The sequence below is a fragment of the Nymphaea colorata genome, chromosome 8 (assembly GCF_008831285.2).
Source record: "Nymphaea colorata isolate Beijing-Zhang1983 chromosome 8, ASM883128v2, whole genome shotgun sequence".
NCBI classification, from domain to species: domain Eukaryota; kingdom Viridiplantae; phylum Streptophyta; class Magnoliopsida; order Nymphaeales; family Nymphaeaceae; genus Nymphaea; species Nymphaea colorata.
Genome location: NC_045145.1, coordinates 5,732,750 through 5,750,502, shown reverse-complemented (window position 1 = coordinate 5,750,502; position 17,753 = coordinate 5,732,750). Strand labels below are relative to the sequence as shown.

The 17,753-nt window shown below is 35.5% G+C and overlaps 1 long non-coding RNA gene across 1 annotated transcript; it reads right to left on the bottom strand.

Annotated features, from left to right (window-relative positions):
* Positions 1-10,630: 10,630 nt before the first annotated feature.
* On the bottom strand, positions 10,631-12,402 carry LOC116259172 (uncharacterized). The gene is made up of 3 exons (XR_004173879.2): positions 11,856-12,402; positions 11,140-11,435; positions 10,631-11,059 (listed from the first exon to the last, which is right to left on the bottom strand). It is a non-coding gene; the product is annotated as an uncharacterized LOC116259172 (long non-coding RNA).
* Between the last annotated feature and the right edge of the window lie 5,351 nt (positions 12,403-17,753).

Genomic DNA, 17,753 nt, shown 5'->3' with positions numbered 1-17,753 from the left:
CAGTTGGCTGGTACATGTGGGCACACCCAACACATTGAGGTTGGTTAGTTGAAGTCAATTTCTGCTGCTCTTAGGTAAGGTTTATGTTATCACTTTGTTGAATCATTTAGATTAAGAAGACTGGTGCTCGATTGTGTTCTGTCCTTGATCTTAGTATGAGGATTGTACATTAGATAACCAATGAAGTTATTTGCAGTTTGCTTTATGTTTAACTTGCATTCGATTTCATTTGAGCATTCCTTATGTAGCTGTAGCCTATTTATTTATCTACTTTGTGAATATTATTGTTTTTTAAGTTTGTAAACTATGTTACTTGTTAAATTGGTGTAGAAGATCATAGTTTTATACCAATCGGCAGTAGTTAAAGGTAATGTTTAGATCTAAGCCTTGTTATATATTGATATCTTTCATTTGACTCAGTTTTCGGGTAAATATTAGTTACACTCTAGTTACAGCAAATTTAAGTGTGTGACTCAAGTATAGTGTAGACATTTTGTCTCATTTCCTACTAGGTTATGCTATAAATTTTATGGTACTGTACAATAATAATTAATCTTGTATTTGGATTGGTCTTTAGATGAAAAGCTAGTTATTAGCCATTAGAAATGCTTAGTTCAAGAGTGCAGACCGTTACTATATCCCTAGTTGTAGCGTTGGGTGTGTGCTCAATTAACAATAGGAAACTATAGTTTTTAAATTAAATCTTCTTTTCTTAGTTGTATTTAATAGTTATCTTCCATTTAGATTAAATTTTCACTTGAATAGTAGTACTTAATTATTAGTTGTATCCAATTTAGATGCTTGAGTGTTATGTTCTGCAATTCTGTTTTTGAATTACCATGTGTAAGCATGTTAGCTTGATTCTTGTTACGCATCTACTGTACTTTCTATTATAATTTGATCGGGGAAATAGTTACCTTTCGTTTGAGTCTATTTTTAGGTGAAAACTAATTGTTAATCATTAGATATAGCTAGTTTAATTTTGCAGACTGATCTTTCCTGTGGTTTTAGGTTCTAGTATAGTATAAGTGCATTACTTCATTGTTTATTAAGTTTTGTTATAGTTCATGTTGTAGTTTTATAACTTAAATGTTTTTTGTGGAATTTGCATAATTTCTATAGTAGATTTTCATATATCTTTGCATTTTACAGCAAGTAGTAATTTAATTTTACTGTATTTTTTGTGGTTCTTGACATATATTTATGCTTTGCATTTGTTTTCAGCCTTTCATGGTTTATTTCTTTAAATCGTACTTAGTTTAGAATAACAAGTAAATAAAGGGAAGCCACCAGAAGCTTTCTAGTTGGCTAACGGCTTGTTGTGAACAACTGGCTATTACTAGTTATTAATAAGTTAATCTCGTCACAATTCAACATAGTTTTTACTTTTCATACTTAATTGTACATGTGTTTAATAGTTTAGATTAGAATTAAGTGGTGCTTTAGAGTTTTTTCATATTTTTACTCCACTGTGTCAAGTTGTAAAGGACTGAACTGCTATAATTGAATTCACACTATCTTCCCATCCTTCCTTTAGTTGTTTAGTATAGTTATTTTCTTTTATTTCTTGTTTCTTGTGTTGCTTATAGCTAGACATATTTAGTTTTAGTTTTTAATTGATTAGACAAGATACCGTTTGGATTCTAGCAACCCACGATAGTAGGTTGCATATTTTAAGTTCATGCAAGAGAAAATAAGCGAACTAGTCTAGACTTGGATTAGCTGGCATTAATTGAGTCCTAGACAGTTGTTGGCACGTACGATACTAAAAACTAGTTGATGCGTTTTATTAGCAACCAGTCTACACACATGTGCACGAGTATAGATTATATAATGTCTTGTTTTTGTGTTCGGTCAATACGTTTCCATTTTTCTTTCTAATACATTGTGCAGTTGAATACCATCCTATGCATCTTGCAACCAGGTCACGAGAGAGGTGAAGTGACAATAAGGAAGTCATGAGCCACCTCTGTTGGAGATTGAAGGAATTGCTGAGGATCAGTGAGCTCTAGCATCTTCAACAGATGCTGCTCCCTAGTTCTAGCATTTCATTTTCTTTTACTTGTTCAGTATTTTGGATCGTCTTCTCTCTTATTAGTTTGAAATTTTTTAAAATATTTTGTATATGCTAAGAAGAGTTCATCTAAAGATATTAAACTCTTGTAGAACTTAATTTTGTGCAACAGAAATACTTCTTTGAGGTATCACTATTTTTGTTCTCTTATGATTCTACTTGAATTCACCAGGTAATGTTGATATATATTGATATTCAAACAGTTGTTCCAAGAGTTCGACCCAAACTCATTACTTGTAAAATTTGGTAAATTAATTGGTGCATGGTTTCACAGCATATTACAACATGTTATTTGATTTTACATGTGAACATGAATATGAATTCGTTTCTGAAATTGTATTTATACAAAAAAAGACACCAGTAATTCCCATTTCATCTTAGGGTTGTATCTTGTTTTGCCATACATAAGCCAAATACGGGGTCTCTGAGTGATGTTGTCAGGTTCGGATCTAACCCAAGTGCTTCAATAGTTCCATTTAGATCCCATCAGGACTACCGAGCATTCATATTGTGTAAGAGGCTAGGTTACTTATGCATGCCTTGTAGTTGGGCGCTGTTTAAGAGACACTGAGACAGACAACCTGGTTTTTAGTCCAATGAAGCATTATTCAGACTTGGATCTATGGCATTTTGGACATGACTCCTCTCTTGGTCTCCAAGGCCCCAATCTCTAGCAGTCAGCTTATGGATTTGGGACGGTTTTCCAATCTCAGCCTTGCCATGTATCTTTTCCATGGCCTCTTCTTAATGCCGAGCCTGCATTAGGCGCTTGGTTTTCTAGATCCAAACTTGGATGCATATCACCCGACCATGCTGACACATGCCACAGGAGCGCAGCCATGGTTTGCTGTTGTTGGTTAACTAGCACGTAGACAGTTGTTGGCCAAGCTTGGCTAGGGGAGAAATGCTACAGTGGCTGAGAGTGGCTTATGCAAATGACCAGACTTGGCCTGAAATCTCCAAGCTAGCAGCAACATCTAGATCATGCCGGTGGTTGGATTCAACTTCCCCAAATCCACAGAGCAAGTAGATATAGGCTGATGCTCTCCAAATTCGTGGCCAAGTGGGAAAAATATCGCCCAAACCGGTTATTGCCACAATGAAGGGTGACCGACTATAGAAGGTTTTCGGGTGGGAATACTGGTTGTAGGCAATTAGGCTGCCCAAAGCTCAAATAAATAGTTCCTAATTCTTTATATTGTAGGATGCTTCAGATTTTTCATCCTATAATGACTTGCAATTTTCGGTGATCACCAACAACAATTCTGACTATCACTACACCATACATACACCAGCACCTGCACAACTTAGGTTGGGCACTATGGCATGATCCACTTCAACATTTCAGCAAACTTTGACAAATTTGAGCAAATGAGAGCTTCTTCCAAAGTGAGTTCCACCTCCAACCAGCCACTATCAACTTCTGAGGGTCAATTCTCTCATCCAATGAGTAGATCCCTGTTCTATTAAGCTTTACTAGGCTAATTTGCTTAGTCATCTCTAATTGATTCCAAACTTGCTTCCTACTGGTTTGCAACCCAATTCCTAATGGGATCTATTCATCTGAACATCGATCTATGAGAATTCCGATGGGAAAACTGGATTGACATGGAGGTGAGGTGTTGTTGCAGAGATTCATCTCATCCAGTGTCAAAGATGAGGACAATTCCCAGTAGTTGCTGCTGTTTGACATGGTGTTCAAGAGCAACATCTGAGCGGCTGCTAGTCGGAGTCTTGCCCACTCCTAGGACCTTCCCTGGCAAAGCCTCGATAGCTATCGATAACAACAGCAGAGACTCCCTCTAGCCCACTAAAGTTGACTGCCAACCAAGGCTCAAATGTCCTTGAATGCGGCTATGCATCCTAGTCAAGGGGGTCAAACACAACTGTCAAGGTGCAATGGAGTGCCATAGATGACCGCAGGTCCATAGGCTGAAGCCACAACACACAAACAGCGCCAGTCCATGAGGTCGAGTGGTCCTTCAGATGTGGCCAAATACAGCATGGAGTCCAACTTACAGACTTGTGCTTGATGTGATGATATTTTGTGTGATGATTCATCAATTATACCACCTTGTGCTTGGGTTATAAATATTATTGGCTTATTTACATATTCTTTCAGAGTGCTTGGGTTTAGCCAAGGTAACTGTCCGATGTGCCGCTTGTTGTATTTGTTTAACCTCTCTAGGAGCATGTGAGCTTTCGATAGGGATTCTAAGGCAGGTGACCTAACATCGAAGCACTAACCAGGTTTCTCGACTCACGAGCTGTGGGTCCTCGCTTGGTTGTGTAGATGACGTAGCAGGTGGGCGGCCATGCTCATACTGTAGTTGGTACTAAAGAGTGCGCTGTGATTGGCCTGCGTGTGCCAAGCTAGCAGCCTTGCCCAATTACGAACAGGCATATGGCTTTTCTTTAAGACAAGCTGAGGGGAGCCCAAGCTCCACTCCACACCTAAGATACTCAACTCGACTTAGTCTTGATAATAAATTTTGGAGCTTGACTCAACTCGGTTGTGAACACCTAAAATTTAAATAAGTCCAAAAAACCATTTACCCTTCACCACAAACTTTTTAAATTGGTTTTTGAAAACCAAATTTCAAGAATGGTCATTATATTTAAGCATTGAGCACCTAGAATCAGATCATCTAAGTCACCCAAACTGAAAATTATCATTTTTTCTAAGGTGAAGGGTTTCAGGTTAAAATCCAAAATTTTGGACATCTTTCCATCAATTTCAAGGGATCTTCAAATGGAGCATTAAAATGTTTTTTAAAAGTGTTTTTCACATAATTGATAATCAATTCCAAAACTGAACAGTTTTGAGATCACTTCAAAATTGATTTCTAAGAGTTTTCAATTAATTCTCAGCTAATCAAGATCAATTTTCAAATCAATTTCAAGGTTTTTTAAATGATTTTTTATGAATTTTTAGATAATTTTAAATAGATTTTCAAGTCAATTTTAAAGATTTGAAATAAAAACCAAATGATATCTTGAGGAGAAATGTCAAGCGATGTTAAAAGTTAATTGCAAATATTAATTCTCAGACTTTCTAAAAAGATTTTCCATTTTACCCCTCCTTTCCTCATTTTTCTTTTATCTTCTTTCATTTCTCTCTCTCTGGAACGACACTATCGTCCTCCATCTCCACCCATTCTCACTTTTTACTTCAGGGCCTGTTTGATGGATTAGAAATATGCAATGAGAAATAAGATCCTAGAAATAAGTTTATAGGAAAAGTGGAATGGGAAATGTCCTTCCCATTCTATTTTTGTTGAGTGTGTGATAGGATTGAAAGATGTCTCCTAGAAACATTCTCCTTAGCTTGATAGCAAGGGATGGAATTGTAGAAGAAGAAGGTAAAGGCAACAAAGGTAAAGAAACAAGCATTCTCTATGCAGCCTCCGTCATTTTTTTGGTCCAGAAAATCTAGTCCGACCCCTTGGGACAAAATTTCTGGAAATATTTTTCCAGGAATCACCCCAATGTTCTTTTTTTTTTCATCACATGTTTGACGAATAAGAATCAATTTTTTGAAATTTGAATTTTATTTCCATCACCATATGATATTTCCTGCCCATCAAATGCACCCTAAGTGATAAGAACTTCATTCTTTTCCTCACTCTACATCTTTCCCCTACCATTCTTTTTCCTCATCCTCTACTGGGTCTCTTTACCACAACTAGGGATGTCAACAGATCTGATTTGGATTGAATATCCATCTGAATTGCTTTAGAAAAATTGGATATGAAAAGAAATTTAACATCCGATGAAGAGATCGGATCGGATTTGGATATAAGAAATAACATCCAATCGGATTTGGATTCAGTTTTCAATAAAATCTGATCGGATAATAAATACCTTAACAAGTATATCCGAATCTAAGGTAACTTGATATCTGAATCCGAACTATAACCTGATATCTGAATTCAAATTATAATATGATATCCGAATACGAACCATGAGCTTATATCTGAATCCGAACTGTAATCTGATATCTGAATTCGAATTATAATCTAATATCAGAATTTGAACCATGAGCTGATATCCAAATCTGAACTATAACCTGATATCTGAATCCAAACCGTGAGAGTTAATATCCCTGAGTTGGTGGCTTCAAACTTTTGAAGTTGCAATAACCTGATATTTGAATATGAACCATGAGCTGATATCTGAATCCGAACTATGAGAGTTGATATCCATGAGTTGGTGGCTTTAAAGTTTTGAAGTTGCAACCTACAGGCCAAATGTACCAACCTAACATCATGGTATGATAAGAATATAAATTTTATATGAAGAAAAGTCCAACTAGTTGCGAAAGACTTCCATGGAGTTATGAATAAGAATGGCTATATAGTTGCCATATACAAATATTTACAACTACATCATACAAAATACTTTTAATTAATTAATTAATATTGTGTTTAATTGAAAGTTTTTATGTAATCAAGAAAACTATTATAGTAAAGACATCAACTAAGCAGTTTGTAAATAATAAAGAAAACGTCAATGAAAAATTTTCAATAAAATTGGCATTTTCAGAAATATGAAAATTAATATCAAATAAATATGTTTAACAAGGAAAAATTTTAGAACACTTAAAAAAGGTTTTGTTCATCAATTTATCAATTACTTATTTAATCAATCAAGTAAATTATTTTGTATAATCATAGAGCTTGTCTAAAAGTCTTGCATATTTGACATATAACACATAGTTCACCAATTTGAAAACAAAAACTTTTAGCTAATAGGAAAAAAAGATTGATTGAATATTTGAATCATAAAACCAATTCAATAATTTGGAGTGTGAAATGTGCAAATGGAACAACTTGTTTGAAAGATAAACAATACAATGTGCAAATGGATCAATTTATAAGTTCTATTTATGTAATTAAGCAAACTAATATGATAAGAGGGCTAATCCAATGAGCTAGTGATGATGTGAAATGAATGAAGGTTTAACATCATTGAACACTCTTTATACATATGTAAAGCAATTTATTTTAATTAACTCAATGAAATGTGAAATTTTCCTTAAACAATGTATTTTGTAAATGAGAACTAATGTGGGTAACCTGATTTAATAATTACTAATAAGTGATTCTTATAAAAAAAGTTGTGTACTAAATTAAAATTTGTTGTCATTTAAAAATATAAAAACCATAGTTCAATATACACAGTCAATATGGCAAAAGTATGAAAATCATATGAATAATTTATTTATTCAACAAACTATTTTAATAATTAATCAAACATATCATTTTTGTATGGACTGCAAACTCATAAAAATTTTATTCACTTGATAAACTAGTTGATTTAGATAAGTATTTAGGAAAAAGAGAATTGATCAGAGGAAGTATCAGAGAATAACTTAAAATTTGTAAATCGAGAATTAAACCCAAGTTTTATTAAACTATTTTATGTAATTACAACTATTTAGTTAAACTATCTTATGCAATCAATGAATGCATTAAGGGATGTTCTTTGCAGTAGCTTAGCCACAATGAGAAGGAGTCTGACTCAAATTCGCTAAAAAAAATTCGACTCGTTGATGAACAAATTGAACTCGAGTTTAACTTATGCTTAAAATGTCCATAGAATTAACTCGAGTTTAATCAAATTTATTTTTTTAAATCAAATCAAAAAGTTGAGAATCAGTAAGTCAAATTGGAATAAGAAGTAAAACTAGATACCAAGCCAAGAGCTCATCGGGCTTTCAGCAAGCGAGGCCCGGGCCTTCAAAATGCACTCAGGCCGACTGGGCCTTACAAGAAACCCAGCTGCACTTGGGCCCGTGCTTGGGTTGATATTTGGGCCAGTATGATTTCAATTATTTTTACTAATTTTAAGTGTAATTTTATATATATATATATATATATATATATATATATATATATATATATATGCATCTAATATAAATATTTCAACTTTTCATAGTAAATTTGAAATGGGCCCAAGCACATCTAGTTGAAATCATTTATGAATTGGAATGGTAAAAAATGTATTTTTATTATAAAAGATAAAATTTGAAAAGTATTAACAAATCAAATATATATTAAAAAATTAAAAAATGGTATAAAGGCTTTATGATATTAAAAAAAAAAACACGATAAAGAAGCTTCCCGCTCGTTCCCCTTTGCTTGTAAAAAAAAATTACTTCATATTGGTGCTTTCATGTATGCTAGTTGAGATTATTGGTTGTTTTTCTCTCTCTCTGGTTTCTTCCTCAAACATGTCTTCCCTGACACCAATACACCACCCAACACCAATAGAAGTTACGTTTCTTTGGAGAAAAATAAAGTGACCGACCTGTTGAAAGAGAAGAAAAACACGATAAAGAAGCTTCCCTCTCTCTCTCACGGTTGTTTATGTTCTTTGTTTGGTTGTTGATAAACAAATGCTCTTTGTTTTGTTATTGAGTTGATTTTGCTTCTTGTTTTGTTCTTGGGTTCTTTCTCAAACATTTTCAGTTTTTCACTTTGTTTTATTCTTTGTTCTGTTCTTGGGTTGTTTTACTTCTGTGTGTATGTTCTTTCTCCTACCTTCTACTGTTTTTTCACATTTATGAGATGGAAAGGTGGGGAACTTCACATCACATGATGAACAAACATTTCCCTCTTCCACTTTGGTAGCTCAACAAAGAGGTGTGTTGGATTCCCTGTGAAACCAGCCTTTTTAAAAGAGGAAGTATTTGGTGACTTTAGATCATGTTCTTAGATTTGAAGGAGGAAGGAAAAGTTGAAGAATATAGCCTATTTGCAGCAAGCAAAGGGATCAGTTTCTATTTTTTTGATTTCTCCCTTAGATTTTGAAAATGCTTTGCTTCAGCAAGAACAGACCTCCTAGGTCCTCCCTTGTGGATATGTTGCAACCTGTAATTAGGTACAGTATAGTCTATACATTCTAAGATATTGAGTCTTTGTTTTCCACTTGATTGCTATTCAAATTTTTATGGACTACAGTATAGTCCAAAAAGATCATTCATGTTGGTGAAAAAGCAACATTAGACAAAGTCATAGTCAATTTGATCATGCTGCAACGAGAATTGTTAGACACGTTTTGAACAGATCTGGTTTGCTGTGTAACAAACCGTTTTTTGGTTTGCTATCACTAATGTCCGGCAAGAGGCATATGGTTTGTAAGGGTTTCTGAGACATTACATCTGAGGCGTTACATAAGTTTGTAAAATTTAATAGAGGCTGACCAGATCTATTACATACTTCCCATCTGAAATGCAATGAAATGGAAAGGGCTGGAACTGGGTTCCATTCAGAGTTTTTTATTGTCTTTCATATCCTTTTGCTAATCTATTTCTGTTTATGAGGTAGAATTGTAGTTGAAATACCGAAAAGAAATGTTGGATTTGGGCAATTCTATGTTATTGGATCCTTACTTACAATGGTAGTGTTTTGGCTGTGCTAATTTCTTGGACGGACAGATTTTGCATGTTCTCGAGAGTGTAGCTCGCTCCTTAGGACCCTTTGAACTTGTCAATAGCACACTCTACTAGTTACTAGTAGCTGGTTTTTCTTTTATATTTTTGCATTTAAAGTTTTCTTTTATTACACTTTACAAGAGAGGCTAAGGCATATTTTACAATTTACAAAAGGATTCTTTTAACTCGACACGTCCCATATCCATTTTCTGTTCACTTTGTATTGAGGTGCAGCACCAGATTCCAGAGTGTAAGACGTTTTCTCCTTTGAAGGTTCTAACTGAAGAAAATTTTGAGGAAATCTTCTCTTTATTTGCGCACATGCATATCCATATGTATACTTTGTGTCTCTGTATGTGTCCTCTAAAACTTTGTTTGCCTTCTCCGTTGTGATCTGATGTTAAAAGTTATATATCTTAAATGGTCTGTAAAACTGATTTTTCAGGGTGAAAAGTTCCCTTACCTCAGAGCCCTGTGAAGAAGTTTTCTCTTTTATTGTTGACATCATGGAGTCGACAATAAAGGCATGGCATAACATTACAAAAGTGGACGCAAGGGTCAACTTCTTGTTTGATAAGCAGAAATCACTACCTAAGAAGTATGCACCAGTTGTGAATGTTGACAAGGTATGCATGCCTTTCTTGTTACCTTTCTTTTTTATTCCCACATGTTGGCTTTTTTACATTGCAATGGAATTCTACTGGTATATTTAACAGTAGTTGGAGATTATGTTCGGCTTTGAAAAGCAGTTGGACTGATCCTTCTTTTTTTCTCCTGATATCATGTGTCCAGCCTGTGTAAACATGTTCGCTGATTCTCCTTGAAGTATATGGCCATGCAGTTATCAGGTTTAACAAACATAATGTTGATGAGAAAAAAATATGTTTTGGTTCATTTTATTGGCTAGTAATCAAATTATGAATGTAGATACATATCTTTTAAACATAGCTAATTGATAGAAATAAAATTTTGAATTGGATAGTATTTAAAAGTTAGGTTTGGATCAGATTTGCATATGGCTTAAAAGTCATAAATTGGATTCAGATATAACTTAAAAGCCAGATTCAGATCTGATCCGAATATAACTTACAAGTCAGATTCAAATCAGATTTGGATAACTTAACAGTCAGATTCGGATCAGATTCAAATATAACTTAAAAATTTAAATGTACATTTTAAAGTTGGATTCAAATATGTTATAAGCTTTTTTCATCCGAATTCGAATCCAAGTCCAAATCCGAATCAGAATATATCAATATTTGAAAAATTGAATATGATAAAAGGTATATCCAATCCAAATCGAATCCGTTGACATCGCTAACCACAACCTTCCTTCCCCTTCACTCTCTTCATCTTCCCCATTCTCCTCGCCTCTGGTGGTATTTTCCCCACTAATAACAGCACCATCGCTGTAGAGTACCTCTGGATCAACACCTCACATCCCACGCTTAACTATGTTGAGGCCATGGCCCTCTTGCTCTCAGAGGCAGAGTCAGTCGCCCTCTTGTTTGATAGTGGCCATTGAGCCCTATCTGAACATATCGTAACTGCGAGGCAGTTACAAGATTAACTTGAAAAGAGCTTTCAAATGAAAGACAATTATCAATAAATAAATATTTATCTTTACCTGTTTTCTCTCTGTCATACCCTAACCGCCTGCTGGTGGGGAAACCTATGAGGCTGGTCTACCAACAACTCTCTGAATTAGGCTTTGATCTCTCGGTTCATTGCCCTAGAAGAGCCTCGTAGAAGGAAACCCGAGAATCATCATTTGCTTCTGTTTTGTTTTACTTCTTCTTCTCCTTCCTCTGTCTCTGCCTCTACCTACTAACGCTCGTGTACTCATCCCGGAGCATTCGGTGGTGAACTTGTTGTGCAGACGACGAGTTGCTTTAGGCCACCGCTCCACTGCTGCTTCACTTCCTAACATTGGTATCAAAGCGTCAGGTTCTTTGAATTCCAGTAAGTCCCTTCAGACTTCGATGGTGCCTATGATGCCTATGATGAAAGCCTACGCATGTATCATGTTGTTCTTCGGATCATGTTTTGTGAATGTGCAAGTATGTTAGACTATCCTAATCTAAAGCATGAACATGACGGTTCAATTTTTTTTTTGTTCCACAGTTGTGAAATATCATGTTCTGCTTTGTTTTTCTATATCCCGGTCTGAGAGAGTGAGAGATCAGAATCAACCTCTGACCTAAGCATGCATATATGTTAAGACTCTTGGAAAAAGTTTTTCGACAGGTAAAAGGATGCCATAATATAAATAAGATAGCAAACCCTCATCGAGGGTCTGGATAGAGAGCACACAAGCTAAAAATCGGGGAGAAAGACTAATACCTCTGAAGTTGTTTGTTGTTGGACAGTTCTCTGATGCTTTGTTCCGGTAGGTGCACGAAAGCGCGGACACTACAGAGCATTCTGTGAATTTTAATTTTTCCTCTCGACCTCCTTCGCACAGTGACCGAACCTAAGTAGAGAGCTTAAGGGTCGTTGCCGCCTGAGCAGGTGGAGAAGCATTCGTTGTCTTCCTCCTCTATCACAGCTGGAGCACCTACTACTATCTTTTTTTTTTTTTCAGTGACCTTGAGCATCAAAAAACCGAGGTCCATCGAACCCTCTAAGAATGGCTGGAGAAAACCTTTGCTACTGCTTGTGCAGCTGGGGTACCCATCGCTTCTCTTCCTTTTTTTTTCTCTTTTCTGGTAGACTCAAACTTGTTGTTTTCTCTTTTCTAGTGACGACCCAATACCAAAAACTCATTGAACACTGCTACGGTCGACATCATGTAACAAAGGAGAATGGCCAGACAAATAGCAGTAGCGGATGAAGCCCTAAACAGAGGGTTTTCCAGAGAAGAGAGAGAAGCTCTCGAGAGGAAAGAGAATGAAACCGAAAAAATGAGAAAAACTCGGTTCATAAGGGTATTTATACAAAAAATTTGAAAATTATGAAATTAGTCCACCTCTTTCGTCATATTTTCCAAAGGGCATTGGATTTTTTAAAAATTAGTGCCGCAACATTTTTGCTAAAAACTCTTTAAAAAAAAAGCTTGCAAAAGTTAATTTCAAAGAAAACATGAGATTTTATACAAAATTTCATTACCCTCAGGTTTATCTAAAATTTCAGATAAAGGGTTCCAAAATTAACTTTAAAAATAAAAGGAAAATTCATGTTCTAAATTTAAATCTAAGATTTCCTTGCTTCTAAGTGATACTTCTTTAGAATATTATTGGGGATCTCCTGATGTGATATTCTTGATGTTGCTTTTCAATTATTGTGCCTTATCTACCATGAAAAAAAAAAATCTAGAAATGACTTCATGAGTAGAGCCTCAGAATTAGCGAAGACCGAAAAAACTCAGTGGAACAAACTTCCATGCATGAAAAAGTAGAATCATGTTGGCCTTGACTTTAGAGATGTTGGTTTGAAGCAGAATTAGCGAAGACCGAGAAACTTAATGGAACAAACTTCCATGCATGAAAACGTAGAATCATGTCGGCCTTTACTTTGGAGAGGCTGGTTTATGTAATCAATCAGTCTTTTTCCATTTTATGAGACAAACCTACCTATGAGGAAAGAAGAAGGTATGAGTCATTTGAAATTGATGACTTGATGGCTGAAGCCATCATGTTAGCTTTTATGGAAGATGATCTGATCAGGGTATTTGAAGATTGTACAATGGCCAAGGAAATGTTTGACACTATCTCCTCTAAATACAACAGCACTACTACGATGCATGTTCAATTGCTATTAAAACAATACAATTCATATAAAATGAAAGAGTTGGATAAAGTAGTAGACCATGTAAACAAGATGTTGGTCATGGCTAAAGACCTAGTCGTAGTGGGAAATATCATATCTAACAACATGCAAATCAATACCATCCTAAAGAGCCTACCACCTTCCTAGGATATGCAGTCACTGCCTTGAGTCTTCAATTTGATACTCTAACTTTGGAAAAGCTTCCCATACAGTTAGTTGTTTAGCAACAACGTCTAGCCAAAAAAAAAAGATGTAGAACCAATGACGGTCCAGGATAAACCTACTAGTAATCATGTGCCTGTAAGACCAAACCAATTTAAAAAACGAAATGATGACAAGTTTAAGGGCAATTTTGCATACACTCAGAGACCTCAAGGAACTGTAGTGAAATGTTGCAGGTGCGAAAAGCCTGGACATATCAAGAAGAACTGCAAGGCAAAATTCCATAATAAGAAGGACAACAATAGTCACGACAACAATAGGAGGAAGCATCAATGGGACTCCGACAGAGAAATCATCTGTGTAGTGTCAGAATGTTTATTTGCAGATGGTGATCTCACTGGTTGGTGGGTTGATTCAATGCTACTTGTCACATCACAAAGACTAAAAGAGTGATTCATTTGGAAAATCTGAGACCGAAAGATCACAAAGTCTACAAGGAAAATAATTCATGTTGTGATGTCATGGGAGTTGGGACATATCAATAGAATGTTGGGTGCACCAGTGTCATTCTAAACGAGGTTTTATATGTCCTGTCCATGAGGAGGAACCTGGTGTCTTTTTTCGCACAAACTGGAAATGGTTCTGAAGTATGTTTTGTTCCAAGAAAGGTCATAGTGGGAAAACATGGAAGGACCATGTTCAATGGAAAATATGTAAAAGAACATGGTATGTTCAAACTTAATGAAATGAATAATGCTTCCAGTTCTTCTTTTATTGACTATGCAATGAGTGTGAGTACTAAATTATGGCATGAAAGATTAAGCTCATGTAAGCATAAAAAAGATGAAAACTCTAGCATAACAAGGAACAATACCCAATATAAACATAAATGATTTTGCAAAATGCAAGTCGCGTTTATACATAAAGATGGCAAGGAAACCATTTTCGTCTGAAGTAATTCGGGCTACTAAACTATTGGAAATAATTCATATAGATATTTGTGAACCTTTCAGAGTCCAAACACATAGTGGCAAGTTATACTTCATAACATTTATTGACGACTTCTCAAGATTTGGTTATATTTACCTGATTAAATATAAGTCTGAATTCCTCGAATATTGTAAAGACCTTAAAATTAATGAAGGAATATAAGATAGAAGTTGAGAGACAACTAGGAAAATTATCAAAAATATAAGGTTTGATCGAGGTGGAGAATATACATCAAATGAATTCCTCGAATATTGTAAAGACCTTGAAATTAATAGACAAAAAACAATGCTTAGAACACCACAACAAAATGGTGTCCCTGAGAAGTGTAACAGAACTTTTTTGAACAAGGTGAGATCCATGATGACAGGTGCACAATTACTAATAGTATTTTGGGGAGAAGTTGTGTTAACAGCAATGTATACAATAAATCGAGTGCCCTACAAAGGAGTCTCAACTACTCCTTATGAGACATGGACTGGGGTAAACCAGATCTGAGACATCTCAGGAGATAGAGATCTGTAGCACACGTGTCAAAAAAGGATAAACTAGATAACAGATCAGTAAGATGTGTGTTTATTGGGCATCCAAACGGATCTAAAGGCTGCAGATTATATTACTCGACTATGGGACTTATAGAAAGTAGATTTAAAGTTCCTAAACGAACTCAATAATAAACATAATGATCCAGTTGAAGATCAAACTGATCTAATAGATGATTTGATTTATTCAGAGGAAAAGTCTGGTAACAAACTAACTGGAGAACGGTTTGATAATGAACCAACTGAGCATGAATCGTCTGAAGAACAATTGGTAACGAACTAACTGATCTGAGTACCTCTTCATCTCAAACTTTGTTAGGTCATAAAACACCTAGAGTTCATCCTTCATATTTAAGCAATTATTATGTATATCTTGTAGAGGCTATATTATTGAGTAGATATTGACAAAATGTCTGACAATCAGACATATGACAAAGCCATAAACTTGCATGAATGGTCAAATTGGGTAAATGCTATGGATGAGGAACTCGAATCCATAGAAAAGAATAAAGTATGAAAACTAGTAGATCTTCCTAATGATAGAAGACTCATTGGATGCAAATAGGCGCTAAGGAAGAAGTATAAAGCTAACGAATCAATCGAGAAATTTAAAGTTAGACTGGTAGCGAAAGGTTTTTCCCAAAAGGAAGGAATTGATTACTTAGAAACCTATTCTTCGGTAGCAAAATTTGCGTCAACCAAAATAATTTTAGCTATCTCAGCATTTTAGGACTTAGATATTTGTCAGATGGATCTGAAAACAATTTTTTTAAATAGTGAGTTAATGGAAACCATATATATGACTCAACCACAATGATATATCATCAAAGAAAATGAAGACAAAGTATACAAGTTGAATAAATTGTTGTACAGCTTGAAGCGGTCGCCTAGACAGTGCTATTTTGCTTCAATCACAAAACTTGGATACGTAGCAAAACCGACTAGACCATTGTGTATATGTCAGGAAAAGTGGGAATATTTTTTGTATTCTATCATTATATGTCGATGACATTTTATTAACATGAAACAACGAGATGATATACAAAATGAAGACTTGGTTGAACGAGAACTTCAAAATGAAGGACTAGGGCGAAGCATCCTATATATTAGGAATAAAGATCACTCGAAATAGAGACTCAAGAATTCTCATTTTGAGCCAAGAACGATATATTGATTATATCTTAAAGAAATTTCGAATGCGAGACTGCAAACCTATTGGGACTCCCATAGCTAAAGGAGCAAATTTGAGCAAAGTGATTGTCTTGATGATGGACAACATAAATTAAATGTTCCATATGCACAAGCTCTTGACAGTTTAATGTATTTAATGTTTTGTACTAAACCAGACATAAGTTTTTCTATAGGTTTCGTGAGCCGCTATCAAAGTAATCTTGTGTGGCCTCACTGGCAAGTTGTTAAAAGAATTTTTCGGTATATTAAAGGATCGAAAGGACTGAAATTGTCCTATGAAGCAGATAAGCTAACTCTAGTTGGCTATTCCGATGCAGATTTTGTAGGATGTAAGGATGACTGTAAGTTTACTTCTGTGTATGTATCTCTCTTTAGAGGTGGAACGATATCCTGGTCTTATTAGAAACAGGGATGTGTTGCTCAGCACAGACAAGAAGCAGAACAAATACCACGTAATGTTACAAATACATTTGTTGTCTGGATAAATCGGTTTTCAAAAGACTTGAAATTAAAACTTGATCATGAATAAGTTCAACTATACTGTGATAATCAGGCATTGATATCTCTTGTAAAAATGGAGCTTCTAGCTCAAAGAGTAAGTATATAATGGTAAAATATTATTATGTTCATGAAATGATTGAGAAAAATGAAATCTCATTTGATTATATGTCTACCAATGATATGGTAGCCAATTCCTTAACTAAGGGAATATCCGAATGCTTGTTTTCAAAACATGTAGCTCATATGGGGTTAAGATATATTCGAAAGGTTACGATGGAAAGCCATTAAGTGGAAAACCTCGCTATAAACCTTAGTCAAAATTCAAGTTATGATAGACAAACCAATACTAAAAAACCATGTAACTAAAGATTAATGAAACTCATACTTAGTAGAAGCAATTTGGCAGTCTCATGGCCAAGTGGGAGATGTTGAATAGTGGCCACTCAGCCCTATTCGAGCATCTCGTAACTACGAGGTAGTTACGAGATTAACTTGAAAACAACTTACGAATGAAAGACAACTATCAATAAATAAACATTTATCTGTACCTGTTTTCTCTCCATAAAACTCTCTCATACCCTAACCGCCCACTGGGCTTTAGGGAAACCTATGAGGCTGGTCTATTTAAGCCCGGCAGCTCTCTGAATTAGGGTTTGATCTCTCGGTTGATTGCCCTAGAAAAGCCTCATAGAAGGAAACCTAAGAATCATCACTTCATTCTATGTTGTTTTACTTCTTCTTCTTCTTCCTTTGTCTCTGCCTCAACCTACATGCGCTCGCGTACTCAGCCTGGAGCATTTGGTGGTGAACCTGCTGCATAGACGATGAGTTGCTTCAAGACACCGTTTCGCTATTGCTTCACTTCCTAACACCTCTTCCACTGGCGAGGTACTTCCTTACACCTTCTAACCATCCTTCCAAACACCTCTCCCCATTTCCACTGACCTCCTCCCCCAGCTCTCCCTCGAGTTTCCTCTTCCCCTTCTTCTGCTCCTTTTCCCTCTCTCCATTTTTTGTGATGTCTATCCCCTCTGCTCTCTTTCGATCTCTCATCTACCTCCCTTTGAGATTGCTCAACCTCACCTGTAGT